Below are 19,500 nucleotides of genomic sequence, written 5' to 3' on the forward strand. Positions count from 1 at the left end.
AGACTTGGAAAAGTAAGTTCTACATTTCTATTAAGAGGGGAATCTAGAGAAAAAACAAGAACAGCATGAAAGTAAAAGAGAACTATTATGAAACAGGAGAGAGAATAAAAGTGAGGGAGAGGAAATATGGAAGAGTAAAAATATGATCAAATTACATTATATACATGTATGAAAAAAATCTCACAATGAAGCTATTATTTTGTATAATATGTGCTAAGAAGAAACAAAAGTTGCCAGGCAGTGGTGGCACACACCTTTAGTCCCAGCACTCGGGAGGCAGAGGCAGGCAATTCTCCGTGAGTTCATGGCCAGCCTGGTCTACAGAGCGTGATCCAGGACAGGCACCAAAACTACACAGAGAAACCCTGTCTTGAAAAACAAAATACAAAACAAAACAAAAAAAAACAAAAAAAGGAAACTTTATATTCTTATTCTTTACATTGTTTTATATTTTTTGTTGTTAAAAATCAAAACACAAATACACACATTACCTGAGGCTTACATGAGGCCAGAATTATTAATATCACTGATTTTCACTTCTGTTCTTTATCCCATTAGAAGGTGTTCAGAGGTAATAATATTCACGAAGCCATCATCTTCTGGACCCTTCTAGAATCTGCCTATCTTAGTTACTTTTCTATTGCTGTTATAAGACACCAGGCAAAGGCAACTTATAACACAAAGAGTTTAGTTGGGCTTATGGTTCCAAAGATTTAGAGTTTATGATGGTTGAGTGAGGGCATGGTGTCTGGAGCAGCAGCTGAAAGCTTACATCCTGATTCAGAAGCACAAGGTAGAAAGCACACTATGAATGGTATGAGTCTTTTGAAACATTAAAGCCAGCCCCCAAGTGCCACACTTGCTCCACTTGCTCCAACAAGACAACACTTTCTAATCCTTCCCAAATAGTTCCACCAACTGGGGACTAAGCATTCAAATATGAGCCCATTAGGGGCCATTCTCATTCATACCATCACTGCCTGAGACTCTTCTTTTCAGAAATATGTGCATGGCAGTTTGCCTCATTTTCTTTTTCATATTGGATTTGCTTGCAAGTAGACTATGCCTCATGAATTCTCCTATTAACAAAAATCTATCAGTGTTGGAGGTCCATGTTTTCAAACTTTATTTTATTTATTACCATTATTAGTTTGGTTTGTGAGACAGAGTTTCTCTGTGTATCCCTGACTGTCCTGAACTCACTCTTTAGACCAGACTGGCCTTAAATTTATAGAGACCCATCCTCCTGCCTCTGCCTCTCAAGTGCTGGGATTAAAGGTGTGCACCACTATTGTCTGGCTGTTTTCAAACTTTAAAAAAAAAAGATTCTATTTTTATTTTAAAATTTGTGTCCATGTGTATTTTGGTAGATTGTGTGCTCAGAGAGGGCACATATGTCAAACCCCCTGGAGCTGGAGTTACAGATGATTGTGAGCCACCTAATGCAGGTTCTGGGAACTACACTTGGGTTTTCTGCTGCAAGCCATTTCTCCAGTCCCATTTTCAAACTTCTTAAGAATTATGTTGAGGTATAAATGAACCCCTCACTGTGAATTTTCCTAGCAGTTCTTTTTCTTCTCATAGCATTTCCCTCCCCCATTTTCTTCCAAAGCTATGCGTGTATGAGGCAATGGGAATTTTTTTTTTTAATGTTTTAGCTCTGCTATAATCTTTTAGGACCATGTTGGGTATGTGGTTGTCCACTGTTAGCCAAAATATCATTATGTGGTACATGAATGTTCTCAAATATATTAGGACTGGGTTGAGCATTGAAATGTAACAACTAATTAAATTCTTATGCCAACAATAAAGCCAGTGTTACCTAATAGATGAGAATACTGAGGCCAAGATAAAAAATAAGAAAACCAAATAACCAAAACCCAAAACTCAATACTTGGTCATATTACTAAAAAAGCACAAAAATTGTGATTTGAACCTAAGGTTTTCTAATGTCTAACACCCCTTTCCTCCTTCATCACCACTATATTAAGTCTAAAGGAACATGGAGAATCAGTCTCTCCTATAGTTCCAGGTTTCTCGATGTCTAGAACATCTTAGTAGGATGAAGGAAGGAGGAGCGGCATGAACAGGAGGGACTGTAGAACACTATAATGGATAGAACTTAGAAAGATCAAACTTTTTAAACTTCACTTTCATTTTTCACAAAGTCTGAAATGAAGTCATTAAGAAATAAAGTTATGACACAAAACAGCTATATAAAATAAAATCATATCAAACAAATGGAGTAAAACTTACAACTTTTAAGAGGATGAATAATGTTAAATGCTCTTTGAATGTCATACTATATTATCAAACTTTGTAATTATAATTAAAACAAAGAGCTTGTACAACAATAAAACTGACTAGGACATAATTAAAAGGACATGAAAAAATAGAATCATATCCAGAAATAGAACACCATGTAAAACATGCCATAAGGCCAAGCATAAAGCTTAATTTAAAAAAATAAAAACAAGTGACCTGTGAGATTAAGTCGACAGGAGGGAAATGGAAAATGCACAAGGCTTTAAATGTGAAAGAATGCAAATGTCAGGGTAAGAAAATACAATTTAAAGAAACTTAATAGGAGAGTAAAATATGAAATTCAATTTGGAGAAAACAAATTCAAGAATGAAGATTCAGTGTCAAAAGTCACTGAACAGAAAAAACTTAGAAAATACTTTCCATTTATTCACAAAGTATTTATTAAGCATTTGCAACACTGCTCTAGTTTCTCAGTGAGGGGGTGATGGGATTCAGCTGGCAATGTAATGGGTCAGGGAAGCAGAAGCAGATGAAGCAGGAAACCACTACAATTTATTCACTCTCATATCCACAACATGTAGCCAATGCACAGCATGAAACAGAAATTCAATAGTATCTTCTTAATGTATGAACTGTCAGATCCCCAATGGAGGTAGAGGAAGGAGAAAAAAGCTCAGTGGGAATAGCTCTAGGTAAGAGGAAAAGGCCAGGTTCTTTGTGCTGACTTTCCATGTTCATAAATGTGACCATCAACAGAATTCACTGATTAGCTTTTGTCCTGGAGATAGCTTTGCTATCCTACTTCTTGGTCCCATTGGTGTTCCCTATTTGTCCAGCTTGACTATATCTTTGGCTAGGTCTTATCACAGGAAAGATTCTTAGTACATTTTGGAACTGGGCTTGTCTACTAAATGAGCATATTAAGTACTCATCTGCCTACAAATAGCAATTTCATGCAAAAAAAATTGTGGTATTGTGGAGCCCAAGACTAATTAATAGGGTAAGGATGTAGCATATCGGTAGAGTGCCTATCTAGTATGTATGAGGTCCCTGTGGTCCAGTACAAAGACAGAATTAAAAACCTGGTGTGGTGGCACACACCTGTAATACCAGCAGCTAGGAGGCAAGAGGATCAGAAGTTCAAGGTCATCTTCCACTACACAATAAATTCAAGGCTAGTCTGGACAACATGAGGCCCTGTCTAATAAAACAAAATAAAATGAAAAAAAAATGAGTAGCACCAAATTAAACAAAACTATTCAAAGAAAATATCTGAATTACCATCTCTAGTAGTAATTACAACAAGAAATATTTAATTTACTTTGAAATTCATTTTGGAGAAAACATGATAGTGAGATCATAAGGGAAGACAGAAATGAGAGCAAAGTTCAACTTCAAGAAAAGTCAAAGAAGAGACATGATGTAGTCCATCCCAAAATGCTGGGAGAGGAATGAAATCTGAAGATATAGTCAAGAATTAGCAGGAAAGTTGAGAATAAACAAGAGTTGTATTATGTATATAAGCAAGCATGGTAATTAAAACTAAGTAAATACCAATGGCAAAGAAACAATGATAAATGGGACTAATCAACACTGCAATTCCCACACAGGAACCAGTACAAGATGAAGCCCATCAAGAGGGAGGGAGGGGAGGGGATGACAAGGCCCCAACCCTCTCTGATGAGTTACTACTGGCAATTACTGGTTGCTGGGGTAAGGGGATACATTTTCTTCAGTGTTGTAGACACTGCTAAGATGCCCATGTTCCTATAAATAACTCTCTTATATTCATGTATGCAACCCTAATTAAACTATTTAGGACACGAACACACACACACACACACACACACACACACACACATACACACACACATAAAGACATGAAAATAAACAGGTTATAGGAGTTGAGGAGAGGAAGGGAGCCAGGGAATGTGGGAGGATAATGTAAAGGAAATGGGAGGATGAATATGAAAGTATAGTTTATATATATATTTGTAAATGTAAAAACAAAACTCGTTATTATGTATAATTAATATAAACTAATAAAAAGAATTGTATGATGAATAAAAATGCTTCATAAACTCAAAAGGTATAAAGGCAAAATAAACAAATCTGATATCAAAATTAACAACTTAAAAAATATCACAAAGGGGGAGAACTCCAACAGAATAAAAAAAGTTTGCCATTTTTATAATAAAGAATGAGTTTATAGAATATAAATATTTTTAATGCTGCACATAAATAGATGTTTTGAAAGCATATCCAACCAGTGTTTTATCACACAGCAGGCACAGCCGGCTAACTAACAATAATACACTGCATGCTGTATGTGCACATACCACCACCCCTAACAGGCACACACTCAAATCTACCCTCCCACTCTCACACACACAAAAAGAGATTTATTGAAAATTGGAAAATCAAAGAAATAATGAATTATGTTTAAATACAATAAATCAAGTGACAACATTGCAACCTTTTATAACACACCAGAAGGTCCATATGAAAGCCTGCAGGTTTGGAGAAACAGACCCAGATGATGTCTCTCTGAACTTGCTCCTGGGAGAGATTGTTCCTAGATATGATTTCTTTGCCCCTTCCTTTAGAATCCGGGTACTTCACAGTAGAATCAACATGTTCTTTCCCTATTACATAGGACCTTCAACTGCCTTTAATACTCCCATCCAGGTAGTACAGCACCTGCGGGCCTCTATTTACTTTAAGAGTACTCACTCACCATGGGCAAGGGTTTCCAATCAGATCTGCCAGAAAAACACAAAGGTTGTCATATATCCCAAATTCAGAGAAGACAAAACGCTAACACCCGAGCCACAGAGCTTATGGGAGGACTTAGTATGGTACTAATACGTCAGTACTACTCTCAATGGCATTCTAGGCCTCAGTCTTCACAACTGTAAATAAAATAGGGAATATGCCTGTGAACTACACGTCAAACAAACAAACAAACAAACAAACAAACTCTACCCTGCTATGACATCTAAGATTTTAATGGCATACTCCATTCTTAGCCACTAATCTTGGTTTTAAAGTTTTGATCTCATAGACAGGAAGTTTTTAATTTTTTAAAACCCAGATGGACTTCATTCAAATGACAGTTAAAGATAAATAAATAAGGAGAGTTTACACATATATAATCCTAGTACTTAGGTGTCTGAGGCTAGAGTATTGCTGTGAGTTTCAGGCCAGTCTGGGCTACATAGTGAGATCCTATCCTTTGAAGGAAAAACAAAACAAAACAAAACAAACTAAACCTAAAACCCAAATAGAATAAACAACAAGAAGAGGGATAACCTCAGGCACTCTGTCTCAGAAGTAGAGTGGAGTGAATCATCAGAATCTTTAGAGAGCTGAGAGGCAGTCTGAAGGAGAAGAGAGGTCCTTTTAGGAAAAGTGAACGTTGACAAAGATTCTAGAGAAATGAGAGAGAAGCTTTATTAGGAAGACTGCAAAGGTCTGAGGTAGGCATGCTGGAAGAAGGGGATTATTTGCAAATCATCCAGAAACAACCACAGGAGAGTAGAAGATAAAGTCAGAAAAATAAGGGCCTGTGTGGTTGGGATAGAGGGGATGGGAGTTAGTGGCCCTTAAAGGTAAATCTAAAGCCTCAAAAGAGAGAATTTAACTTTGAACTAGTTTAGCAAGAGGACATTAGTGGAGAAAAGTCCTAATTAGTATAGATTCAAGGCTTGATTAGTAAGAAAAAAAAAAACTGAGTCAATGAATTGGATAACTTTGGAGTGTGGATGAGAGTTAGAAAGATCTAGATAGAGTTAAGAGGCACTGGAGAATATAGTGCCTTATATCAGAAAGTACTGCATTTCCAATATCTAAAACAGTACCTGGCATGTGCAAGTTACTAAACAAATATTTGTTAATTGACTGAAGTCATCAGATATTTTATCAGGAAACAGCTTCTAGAAAATGCAGTAAAATATAAGGATTCTTGGTTCAATGTGGAAATATGGCCGTTTACTTTACTGCTATGACTGAAAACTTCTTAGGGCCCTTACATACTAAAATAGATACCCCATTGCTGTGAAATAATTTTTGTACACTGTGAAGATGTGTCTTTGCCAAGGCACCTTCTGATTGGTTTAATAAAGAGATGAATGGTCAACAGCTAGGCAGGAAGAGGTTAGATGGGACTTCCAGGCAAGAGAGAGAGGAAGAGGAGATGAATCTAGGTGTGAGAGAGACGCTGGAGGACACAGAGAGGAAACAGAAGGTGAAAGATGGAAAAAAGCTAAAAAGCCACAAGGAAAAATGTAGATTAATATAAATGGGTTATATCTTATTTAAGCTATAAGCTAGGTTGAGCTTCCATAATAAATAATAAGCCTCTGTGTCATTTTTTGTGAGCTGGCAGCCCAAAGGAAAGTCTGACTACACACCATAATTTGGGAACAAGGAAAGAATTTACAAATCCCTTTCAAGAATATATGTACGGGGTTGGGGATTTAGCTCAGTGGTAGAGCGTTTGCCTAGCAAGCGCAAGGCCCTGGGTTCGATCCTCAGCTCCAAAAAAAAAAAAAAAAAAAAAAAAGAATATATGTTTAATTCTGGATATATAATATCATCTCTCCAACTACTTCATATATCTGAGGCTCTTGTTTAATCTTATAACTATGAAACAAGCATGAGACTTGCATAAAATCACATAGCCTTTTCCCACAAAAGTCCCAGGACACCAGGATATCCATTTACAAAAGAATGAAGATGGGCCTGACTTCATATACAAAATTAACTCAAAATGGCTAGAATACCGAAATGTAAAGACTAAAGCTACATACTCTTAGAAAAAACATAGGGGTGAATTAATGTGATCTTGATGATCTCAGAAGCATAAAGGCAACAACAACAGGACTAAATTCTTTTCTGCAAAGGCAACTACCAGGACAGCGAAAGGGCAGCTCACAAAACTGGAGAATTTTCAAATCATGTATATGATAAAATCTAATATCTAGAGTGTATAATCAACTTTTTTTGTCCTTTTTCTTCATTTTACTTGTGTGTGTGAGCACATTTGCCCAGGTGTCTGTGTGCATACAAAGGCCCCAAGTTATTACTGGGAATCTTCCTTAATTTCTTTTCCATTTATTCTCTTTAAAAATTATGCATATATAAATTTATTTATGTATATGTGTTTGTCTGAATGAGTTTATACACACTTCATGCATGCAAAAGCCTGAGGTGGTCAGAAGAGGGCTCGAGTTACAGGTGGTTGTGAGCCACATGTAGGTGCTGGGAACTGAACCTGGTCCTCTGCAAGAGCAGTAAGCACTCCTAACCACTGAGCCATCTCTCCAGCTGCCCACGCCATTCTTTTGAGATAGGATCTCTTACTCAAACTCAAAGCTCATCAGTGTAGTCAGTCTTCATAACCAGCTTGTTCTGGGGATCCTGTCTCCACTTTCTAAGGCTAGACTTATAAGTAAACTGCCACACCCACCCAGCACTTATACTGAGTACTAGGGTGCCTCCACTGCAAGTGTTTTAACCACTGAGCCATCTCTCCAGGCTCCTACAATCAATTGTTATAACTCAACAACAAAAAGGCAATACAATTTAAAAATGGGCAAAAGAAATTTTTCAACAGAAAAATTTTAAAATACCAAACAGTGAAGAAATATATGAAAGGTGTTCAATATCATCAAGTCATTATAGAACTGCAAATCAAAGCCATAATGAGATACTACTTCATATCCACTAGGGCAGAAGTCTACAATTAAAAAACAATGACAACAACAACAAAAATAGAACTACCACTGGTAACAACAAAGAAACCAACCCAGGAAATAACAAGTATTGGTGAGGATTCAGGGAATTTTCAGAGACTGAAAGTAGCAACATAAAATACTGCTGGGCCGCTGCTGTGGCAGTTTTTCCTTAAAAAACTTAAAAGCTGAGAATGTAACTTACATAGAGTTATTGCCTAGCACACACCAGCTCCTCGAGATAATCCCAGATACCGTAAAACAAACACCTTCAATAAAAGAGTTATCATATAACCCAGCAATTCTACTCCACCTTTATATACCAATGAACTGAAAACAAGTATTAAGCAAAACTTGTAAATAAATCCTCTTAATAGCATAGTTTAGAAGATCTGAAAGTACAAATGGCCCAAATGCCATCAACTGATGAAAACAAAATGTGATATATTCATAATGCAACCAAAGAAATGCAGTACTGACAAAACTACGATATGCAATGAGTCTTGTAAACATTATACTGAAAGAAGACACACACACACACACACACACACACACACACACACACACACACACACACACGACAGGTTTCTATGAAATGTTTAGAACAAGTAAATAGGGACAGAAAGCAAAATGGTTGTTGCTAGGAATTTGGAAAGAAAGGAATCGAAAATGACTGCCTACTGGGATACAGAGTTTCTTTTTGGGGTGGTGAAAATATTTGAAAATTAGATGTGATATTTGCAAACTCTAAATTTATTAAAACTGCCCGTTAAAAATATTTAATGTTACCTCAATTTAAAAAAATTACACAGCTACACTCAACCAACTCAGGCTTTGTATCTAAGGCTTTGTATCTAAGAACTTAGTCTAAGGCCTCAGCCCATTCAGTCATCTATGCTCTTCCACACACCAAAGGAGCTCTGAACTGCAACAGCAATGGCTTTCACCCTTCAGGTATGGTACCTAACCATTGTTTTTATGTGAGAATTCTCACTGCTGCTGAAGTACATACAAACTTCTAAATAAAATTATTTTCTAATAATATACTTTTGGTACAAATAATCTTGAAGCTATGTTTGCTATTTGTATAACAAAGTCATCCTTTATATAGTACTTATATATACTATATGGTATACACACACAGAGACACACACACACTCCACTTATCCACCTAACTGATACATCAATGATATCTGTGGGCTCTCATCCCTATAAGATATTATTTCTATGTGCAAAAGAGTATAACAATAAAGTTTATGCTTTCAATTAATAAACACAATTTTTCACTAATAATCTTTGGCATTTTCCACCTTCAGTGTTTTCTGTTATTTTGTGAAGACTGCAACTCTTAGGCATACCAAATTCAAAACCAACCTTTAAAACCTCCCATGCAAGGTTAAGGTTATCAACAGATGGGTGTATCCATTTGCATGACAACCCATCCTAAATAGTGACTCTGAGTACTCAAGGTAACAACATTCACACATTCTCTCCCATTCTTTCTTTCTGGACAGAGTCTCATTTGCAATCCTGGCTGGCTTGGAACTGGCTATGTAGACCAGATTGGCCTTTGAAATCACAAAGATCCATCTGCCTCTCTCTCCCAAGTACTTGGGATCAAAGGCATGCAGGACCATGCCCAGTTTATACATAATCTCTTTGATATCAAAGTTTGTTCAGTGCTCTTTCTCTTTGACCTCAATGAGGGCACATACCTCCAATTTATAGCCACCCCACCAACAATAATGATTTCAAAGTATGAAAAATTTTTACATGTATATAACTGGAAAAATCAAGTTCTAATATCAAGTTAACTGGAAAAAAAATACTGCAAAACTACTCCTGGGAATCTGACAAATACACATTTGCTAGCACAGCCAAATACTTCCATTTTCAATATGCCAACAATCTGGTTTTTGTTCATCACTTGAATAGAAGGATGATGTAAGGGTTACTAGAGCCCGGATCACTACTGGCCTTTAGAAACTCAACAGCTTTCTAGATAAGCAAGAGACTTGTGGCCAGATACTAAAATCTAAATCAAGTCCTTCAGGAGTATTCAGGGTCCTAGAAAAATATCTAGCCATCAAAAAGCAGTCTTCAAAACAAATGCTAGCAAAATCCCTCTACAATGGGGAAGATAAGTGATCAAGTACTATCTAGCTACCTCCCTGAGAAGTAAGAAGTGTTTGGGTACTCAACACACTGAGTATCTGCTATGTAGCCATAGATACCAGTGTCTCCCTTACCATGATAGCTTTTTGGATAACCTTTTTAAACTCTTTGTCAGTCTAGGTTGCAAATACAGCACAGTGGTACAGCACTTGCCTAGCATGTGCAAAGCTCTGGGATCAATCCATGCTGCACTGGGGCACACATTATTTTGAACATTCACTATTTTCTTATGGTCTACTGTTGTTCAAATCTTAGTCTTTTAATAACAAAAAAACAAAAACAAACAAAAAACCAGAGCCAGATATCAGGGTGAAAGCTGAAAGATCAGAGAAGCAGGCTGGTTAGCCACTAGTTCTTACCTCTACAAAATCCTCAGCCTAAAAAGAGAGTTCCTGTTTCCTCATACCTTATATACCTTTCTCGGCCCAGACATCACTTCCTGGGATTAAAGGCATGTGTGCTTCCCAGTACTGGGATTAAAAGTGTGTGCCAACACTGTCTTGCTGTTTCCATTGTGACTTTGAACTCACAGAGATCCGGATGGATCTCTGCCTCTCGAGTGATAGGATTAAAGGTGTGTGCCACTACTGCCTGACCTCTATGTCTAATCTAGTGGCTGGCTCTGTCCTCTGGTCCTCAGGCAAGTTTATTAGGGTATATAATATATCACCACAGTCTACCTTTTCCATTCTAGAATGGCTCTTGCTGAGATCTAAGATTCCCATCTTCTGAAATTCAACAGATTATTTTCAGCCCACCTAAGTGTTTTTTTTTTTTTTTTTAAAGCACTATCTTTGCCTTTGTGGCATACCCTAAATTACAATTAGATTTTTTTTTTTTTTTTTTTTTTTGAGATAGGATTTCTCTGTGTAACAACTATGGTTGTACTGGAACTCGCTTTGTAGACCAAACTGGCCTCAAACTTACAGGGATACACCTGACTCTGCCTCCCGAGTGCTGGGATTACATGTGTGTGCCACCACTGCTGGGCTACTACAATTAGATTAGATTTTAAAGAAAGCATATAAAGCAAAAGTCAAGTATGGGTTACTATTTTAAAATAATTTGTTCATTTATTGTTTTACGTGTATGGGTATTTTGCTGAATGTGTGTGTACCATGTGTGCTGGTGCCTGTGGAGGCCAGAAGAGGGCACTGGATCCCTGGGAACTAGCTAAAGTCATAGATAATTGTGAATGGGCATATGGGTGCTGAGTGATCGCTCTCTAGCTTCAAGTATGGTTTATTTTTAAAACCCTTAAAATATCTCATTTAAGTACAGTGTGCTTGCCTATACACAAACAAAACTTTTTCTGCTTCATTTAACTAAACTAAAAACTCCATAGTATGCATTCAGTTGTCACATACCCTAACATCAAGCAAGGTGCCACCTCATGGTTCCCCTCTATTTACTCCTCATTATCTTATTCTAAAAAACAAAACGGAACCCCCCCCCCCCAAACCAAACCAAACCAAAACAAAACCCCAGTCTAAAACTAGCTCTGAGCCCTCCTCTGTTGCTAATCTTGGGTCAATGGCTCTTCTTCCATTAGAATCATCTGAGGAGCATTTAGACAAGGCTGCCAGCACTACAGAGGTTGAGCAGAATGAGCAATGTTACTCAGAGGCTATCTAGTGCTTCAACAGCAAGTACCTGGCCATACAGAGCTACTTAGCTAGAATCCCAACTAGAAAACTAAATTACCACCACCACCACCCCCACAACACAAGCACATAAAACAATCAAACAAACCCAACACTGCAATTCAGATCAAATAAATTTCTTAGACCTCAGCATTATTATTTTTTCAAGTGTATGTGTGTGTGCAAATGTGTGCAGGGGTGTATATGTGGCACATGTGCACATATGCATGATGGTGTGTGCATCCATGTTGATCCACAGAGGGTCAACAGGGTTTCTCACTAAACTTGGAGCCAGGCTAGTGGGCAGTGACTCTCGTTTCTGTCAAAGTACTGGGATTACCGGTGACTGTACTGCCATGCAGAGATTTTTACATGGACACTGGAGATTCCTATCCAGGTCCTCACACTTGTGCAGCTATCTCCCCAACCCTAGCATCAGTATTTTTTTTTTTATCATTCAGTGTTTTCCAATACTCTCCCTTGACCAGGGATTATACATTCTAAAGCACACAAAATTAGGTCAGCAAGTTGGCCAGCTGGTAGAAGCACCTGTACTGCAAGCCTGGTTTGACCCTCAGAACTATATGGTGCATCTACATGTATATGCAATGCCAGCACTCCTACAGTCCAATGGGAGATGGAGACAAAAAAAATAACCAGAAAGCTCATGTGGCAGGCAGCACAGGGAAAACAAAGAACCTGCATCAACAAGGAGACACCCAACTCCTCAAAGTTATCTTTTAACTTCCACATGTACACACACACACACAAAATACAGAAGCAGAGGCAAAGCAGGCCAGGTGTACCTTTTAGGGAGTGGCTGACTGGGTTCAGGTGTGACTTAACCTCTGATCACTGTTGCCATACAAGAAAGAGCTTAGTGTGCCATTCATTTGCGCTCTAAAAATCTTCAGATTTAAAAATATTGGCAACTTAAGCAGAATTAATGATGAAACTACCTCATGGACAAACTAAAACATCTGTAAGCTAGATTCTATGTTGGGTTATTGGTTTGTGACTTCTGCAAGGAATAATTTCACCCATACACTTCAACTTAAGCCTAAAAATTTGTGCCTCCAGTTCTATGCTCCCCCCCTCCCCGCCCCGATGGGTTCTGAACTATCAAATGCTTACATGACATGTGAACTATGATTTAAATCCACCTCAAAACTATCCTTATGATATTCTCGATTTCAGGTAAAAAATCCACTATTCACATTTTGGGGCAACCGAGTGCTCTGTAATTCATCCTAGGAAATTATTTTTCAATCCTCAACATTTGTGTCATTATCTTCTTTTTTTTTAAAAATTATATTTGTGTTTTAATTTTACACATCAGCCATGGGTTCCCCTGTCCTCCCCCCTCCCGCCCCCAACTCTGCCTTCCCCCCAGCCCCTCCCCTCCATTCCCATCTCCTCCGGGGCCAAGACTCCCCTGGGGATTGAGCTCAACCTAGTAGATTCAGTACAGGCAGGTCCAGTCCCCTCCTTCCAGGCTGGGCAAAGTGTCCCTGCATAAGCTCAAGGTTCCAAACAGCCAACTCATGCACTAAGGGACAGGTCCAGGTTCCACTGCCTGGATGCCTCCCAAACAGTTCAAGCTATTCAATTGGGTCACTTATCCAGAGGGCCTGATCCAGTTGGGGGCTCCACAGCTTTTGGTTCATAATTCATGTGTTTCTATTAGTTTGGCTAGTTGTCCCTGTGCTTTTTCTAATCTTGGTCTCAACAATTCACACTCTTACAGTACCTCCTCTTTCTCACAATTGGACTCCTGGAGCTCCACCTGGGGCCTGGCTGAGGATCTCTGCATCCACTTCCATCAGTTATTAGATGAGAGTTCCAGCATGACAGTTACGGTGTTTAGCCATCTGATCACCAGACTAGGTCAGTTCAGGCTTTCTCTCGACCACTGCCAGTAGTGTAGAGTGGATGTATCATTGTGGATTTCTGAGGACCTCTCTAGCACTTTGCTTCTTCCTGAAAACAACCTCTGGAGGAATCAAGATCCCCAACCTCAAGCTCTACTACAGAGCTACAGTAATAAAAACACCTTGGTACTGGCATAAAAACCGAAATGTGGACCAATGGAATCAAAATGAAGATCCTGACATTAACCCGCACACCTATGAACATACAATTTTTGACAAAGAAGCCAAAACTGTACAATGGAAAAAAGAAAGCATCTTCAACAAATGGTGCTGGCATAACTGGATGTCAATGTGTAGAAGTCTGCAAATAGATCCATATCTGTCACTGTGCACAAAACTTAAGTCCAAGTGGATCAAAGACCTCAACATAAATCCAGTTACTCTGAACCTGATAGAAGAGAAAGTAGGAAGTACTCTTGAACGCATTGGCACAGGAGATCACTTCCTAAATATAACATCAGTAGCACAGACATTGAGAGAAACAATCAATGGGACCTGTTGAAACTGAGAAGCTTTTGTAGAGCAAAGGACATGGTCAACAAGACAAAGCAATATTATCTTCTTCTAAACCAGTGGTTCTCAACCTTCCCAATGCTGTGACCCTCCAAGTACAGCTCCTCATGGTGTGGTGATGCCCAACCATAGAATGATTTCATTGTTACTTCATAAATATAATTTTGCTACTGTTATTAATAGTAATGTAAGTATCTGATATGCAGGATATCTGGTATATGACCTCTAGGTCAGGCTGAGAAGTGTTGTTCTAAATCCTATCAACCATGCCTCTTAAGTACACTTTATATACACATGTCCTTCTTTCTAGCTCCATTGCTATCATCCTAGTCCCAGTTACCATTTTTTTATATCTTAGCTACCTTGTTCAAATTATTTTTTCCATATGATGATCTTTCACAAACATATTTGGTCCAGTAATCTCATTTCTATCAATTTATTCCACAAGTACACCCATACACATGTGAACTGGCATATTTATAGTGCTCTTTATAATAAATTGGAAACATTTACATGTCCACTAATAGAATGGCTAAATAATCTTTAATGTAGCCATATAAAGAAATACTATATAATCATTCGAAAATAAAGGACATATACATCAAAAGGGATAAATTCCCAAGGGACTGTTAAAAGAACAGAGCACAGTGTGTTACCATTTGTGTAAACAGGATTCCTATTCCTTGCCCCCCCCCCCCCCCCCCCCCCCCCCCCCCCCCCCCCCCCCCCCCCCCCCCCCCCCCCCCCCCCCCCCCCCCCCCCCCCCCCCCCGCCAAAAAAAGTCCACAGTGGTAAACAAAACTATTACCAGCGGTTATCTATTCAGAAGGTATGGGGAAATGGTGGCCGGAAGAAGATACTGTGATGTCGCGGGCCTGGAGAGGCCACACTGACTTAAATCCTTGCATGATTCTAGTGGTAGGCTGGGCTGAGAAACCAGTCAGCAGCAGATCGCTTCCGCCTACTTTCCTACTTATTTTATATCATTCTGCCCCCAACTCTTCAAGTTCCAGCTACACTCGCTTCTGGGTTCCCAAGGAAAAACTATTCTTTTCCATCTCAGGGTTCACAGTTCTTTCTGTGTAGAACACTGTTCCCCAAGTTTTACTTAGCAATCCCATATTCATCCTTCTGAGTCCATCTCAAATGTTACTTCCCCCAAAGAAACATTCCTCAGTTTCCGGGCTAGGCCAAGGGTAACATTTTACATACTCAGGGAACCTGAATTTCTCTCAGAATTTAACACAGCTATAACGAGATAACTGTATAATTACACATGTTTACACCAGTTACCTCCTTAGACTATATGAACTAGAAATGCATATAGCATACCAGTTGCTTTTATCTTTGTTTTCCTAGACCTAGCCTACCATCCAGTTGGCAAATTAGGTTGTCCCATATGAAGTAAATGACTTCTCTTGCCCTTACTTAGGAAAGCAAAGTCAACATATCAGCAAACAAGGGCAATGCACTGTGTTGTTTGTTTTTGCTCCTTTGGGGGGCCTGCCTCCCAAATAAATCACACAGAGGCTTATTCTTAATTATAAATGCCCGGCCTTAGCTTGGCTTGTTTATTCTTAAATTATCTTGTCCATCTTTTGCCGCTGGGCTTTTCCCTTTCTCTGTTTCTGTATACCGTTCTTTCTTACTCTGTTGCTGGTTGTGTACCTGGGTGGCTGGCCCCTGATGTCCTCCTTCCCTGGCTCCTACAGCTCTCTTTCTATTTATCTTCTCTGCCTGCCAGCTCAACCTGTCCTTTTTCCTGCCTTCCTATTGGCTGTTCAGTTCTTTTTTAGACTATCAGTTGTTCTAGACAGGCACAGTAACACAGCTTCAGAGATACACAAATGCAACATAAACAAAAGTAACACACCTTAAAATAATGTTATACAACAGCAGTGTCCTGGGATTAAGGCAACAGCTAGTTTACAACAGTAGTTTTCAACTATGGATAATTTGGCCCTTCTCAGGGGATACCTGGCAATGTCTAGAATATTGGTTCTCAACTTGGGGGCCAAATGACCCTTTCAGAGGAGTTGCCTAAGAACATGGGAGAACACAGGAATTATGATTCACAACAGTAGCAAAATCACAGCTATAAAGTAGCAATGAAATAATTTTATGGCTGGGGGTCATCACAACATAAGAAATTGTATTAATGAGTCACCACTGGTCTAGAAGCATTTTTGATTGTTATTAAGTATGTGTGTGGTACTGCGTCTCTGCCAAATGAAAGACCCCCGGAGAGATCTCCCTTCAGGAGAGACCCCCGGCTCAATGAGCACGCAGCGACCACCAATCAGATGCAGTACTATACTAATAGCTAGGACTGAGTCAGGAACTCGGCTAACCATCCTCTATTGCACAGGACAGCCCTCTACAACAAAGTATTAATCTGATCTAAAATGTCAATAGTACCACATGAGAAACCCTGATAGGGAGGCGATACTCAAAAGGTTAGTCAATTCTACTTCTTGCTCTGGTGGGATTTTGTTGTTACTTTTGGGGTGTGTGTGTGTGTGAACTAGAAGGATCTCAAGAAGAGTTTCAGAGATGTAAAGCTTGAGTTACTTGTTGAGGTGACAGGGGCCAGATCAATTGAAACTATACTGATCAGAAATGAGTCGCTGAGGAGTTTATCACCTTCAAATATCCTGTACTCCATAACTGCCCAACCCCTTTATTCTCTTCCTGCTCAAGGAAACTTCCTCTCAGGATACTTGGTTTCAGCTGAAACTTAAAGCCAGAAGAATTCAGACCAAGATAAAGTCAGACAGTCCTTCACTATGCCGAATGTTAAGCATAGTGACATTTTAACATATGCAAATCTTATGCATGAAAGTAAAGCATTAACTGCTTAATATTCAGGTTGTTAGTGTATAACGCTATCATTGAATCCAACAACTACGTTGGCTCTGGTAAAGGCTTTTCCAAAGCTTTCCATTAAAAAAAACAAAATACAACAAAACTTTGTATTCCTGATCTGTGCTTTCAGGTTGAGTAAAAGATCCAAGCGCCCCCTCCCCCCCCCCCCCCCCCCGCCTCCCCCAAGTATCTCATGACATAAGTCTGTCAGAAATGACCAGAGAGCCTTTTGAATGCAATAAATGAATAAACCAAGTGCAAATTAGAAGCCATCTGTAGGGTTTGTTTGTTTGTTTGTTTGTCTGTTGTAAAGCTGTTTGTTTGTTTGTCTGTTGTAATTGAGATAACTTTTTTACGGTGAGAAGGAAAAAGCCCTGTGTTTTACTACAACACGAGTCTCCTGCCTGCTTAGCTGGACGCCCATGCTCTGACCTAGTATGGCAATTTTTAGGGTCTCTGTGCTTGATGCTCTGTTTACAAGAAACTGAGGCCAGACACTACGGAAGAACAAAGAAAAATGCCTGGCACCAGAGAAGCGGGGGACGTTCTGTACATAAATGAAGATCCGAGGAGGAACTCTTCTCAGATTTTGAAAGGCACTACAAATCTTTCCCTTCACTTGCGTGTGAAAGCATGTATTCTGTGTTTTCAAACTAGTTTCTACAAAGAAAATACCTTATAATTTACAAACAGCAATCTGTCTCCTCCCTCCGCATTTGCAGAGCATCGAGTGGGATAAAATTTCCGTAGGCTTTATCAGAGAGTGGGAGGAATGGAAATAATGTGAGCACAACCCAGTTCCGATGCACCATCAACTCCAAGCCCGGCCAGCTGGTTTCCATCGAGTGGTCCCCACGGAGAACGCCCCTCCGAGGCGGCCGCCGAGGCCCTTGCCGCTCAGCCACTCGGCCGCCCTCTACCTTTGTTTCAGGTGCCCCTGTTCCCGGAGTGGCCAGGATCCCTCCCGCAGCCCCGAACTGGTGACACATCCTTCTTTGGCCAAGTCTGGCCGAAGGCGGCTAGGGGGCGGGGAAGGAAAATAAAGCCTCAGCGCGGAACGACGTGACTCTCAGTTCTTCCAGAACCTTGGCATTTGCTGCTCTGCCAAGCTTTCCTGTTAACGAGTTCCCGGCCCGAGCGTCCCGCGAGGTGGGAGGCGCCGACCATCCGCCCCTCCGCACCGCCCCCCCGACTCCTCCGCGGGGCACCCGGGCCAGCGTTCTCCTTTGCCGCCAGCCCCGGTAGTCCTCGGCCGTGCCTGCGCTCCGCCGGGAGTCCCTACACCGCGCGCGGCCCCTGCGGCCAGGCCAGGCCCCGCCCCCGGCCCCGCCCGCCCCGGTCTCCGCGCGCCGCCCCTCGGCCTCGCCAGCCCGCAGCGGGCCGGGGGCTCAGAAGCAGAGCTGGCCTAGCGCCCCGCGTCGGTGCACCTACCTCAGTGCCCGCCGCTCCTCCTCCTCGTCCTCCAGCGGCTGCCTCGGCTCTCAAGCGACGCGCCACACACCGCCCCGGTTTCCCGCAGCGCGGGGTCTGGGTCGCTTTCGCCGCGCGTGAGGAGCCGAGGCCTGAGCGCGCCCCGCCCAGCCGCCCAGGCGCCCAGCCGCCCGCCCGCGCCTCAGCCCCGCCCCCAGCCCCGCCCCATCGGCCCCGCCCACCTGGCCGCGCCTGGTTTCCCCACCCCCCCCTCCTCCGAAAGGGGTCCCTGAGGGGCACCCGGAGAGCCGCTGCAGCTGCCGCCGTGCACTGCTCTGTATAACGGAGACGGCGGTTCGTACTGTTTGGCGAGGGAGTTTCATGCCAAAAGTATGCATTTTATGATGGCCGTCATTGTTTTTATTGCCCTTTTTACTGTCCTCTTCGTTAGCTGTCTTGCCCTTCTGGGAGGCTGTGTGACCCAGACTACCGTCTACACGCCTCGCGGTGGCGGGCACCTGCAAGCTCCTTTTCCGCTCAGCCCAAGCTGTGTGAGTTTTAAAGGAAGAGTTTTCCATTTATTGTTTAAACAGGTTGTTAAGCAGAATTTTAAAGTTGTTAAAATAAACAAAACTACATAAAACAAATGCACATCTTAATGGATTGTTCTGAAACATTTGCAATTTTGATGCCTGAAGCTTTGGCCCTAGCTAAAATAATAAGGGTTGCCTTTACCAAAACGGGGAAATAAATGGTTGACTGGGCTAGGTACATAGCTCAGTTTGTATAGGTGCCTAACACCACATAAAATCACATAAACTGGGAGAGTTGACACACGCCTGTAATTCCAGCTCTGCAGAGATGAAGGAGCCAAGAGAATCAGAAGTTCAGAGTTATCCTTTGCTATATTGCTAGTTTGAAGCCGATCTGGCCTACATGAATATCATGGCTCAACAATAAAAA

General features: G+C 40.8%; 1 protein-coding gene across 1 annotated transcript in view; it reads right to left on the bottom strand.

Moving 5' to 3' along the window:
* Positions 1-18,394, bottom strand: part of Ppp2r3a (protein phosphatase 2 regulatory subunit B''alpha) — a 152,404-nt gene extending 134,010 nt beyond the window's left edge. Inside the window, exon 1 of the mRNA XM_036192671.1 lies at positions 17,803-18,394. The gene's annotated coding sequence lies outside the window, so the exon portion shown is untranslated. The remainder of the gene's footprint in view (positions 1-17,802) is intronic.
* Positions 18,395-19,500: the final 1,106 nt, after the last annotated feature.

Source organism: Onychomys torridus, chromosome 7 (assembly GCF_903995425.1).
Source record: "Onychomys torridus chromosome 7, mOncTor1.1, whole genome shotgun sequence".
NCBI classification, from domain to species: Eukaryota; Metazoa; Chordata; class Mammalia; order Rodentia; family Cricetidae; genus Onychomys; species Onychomys torridus.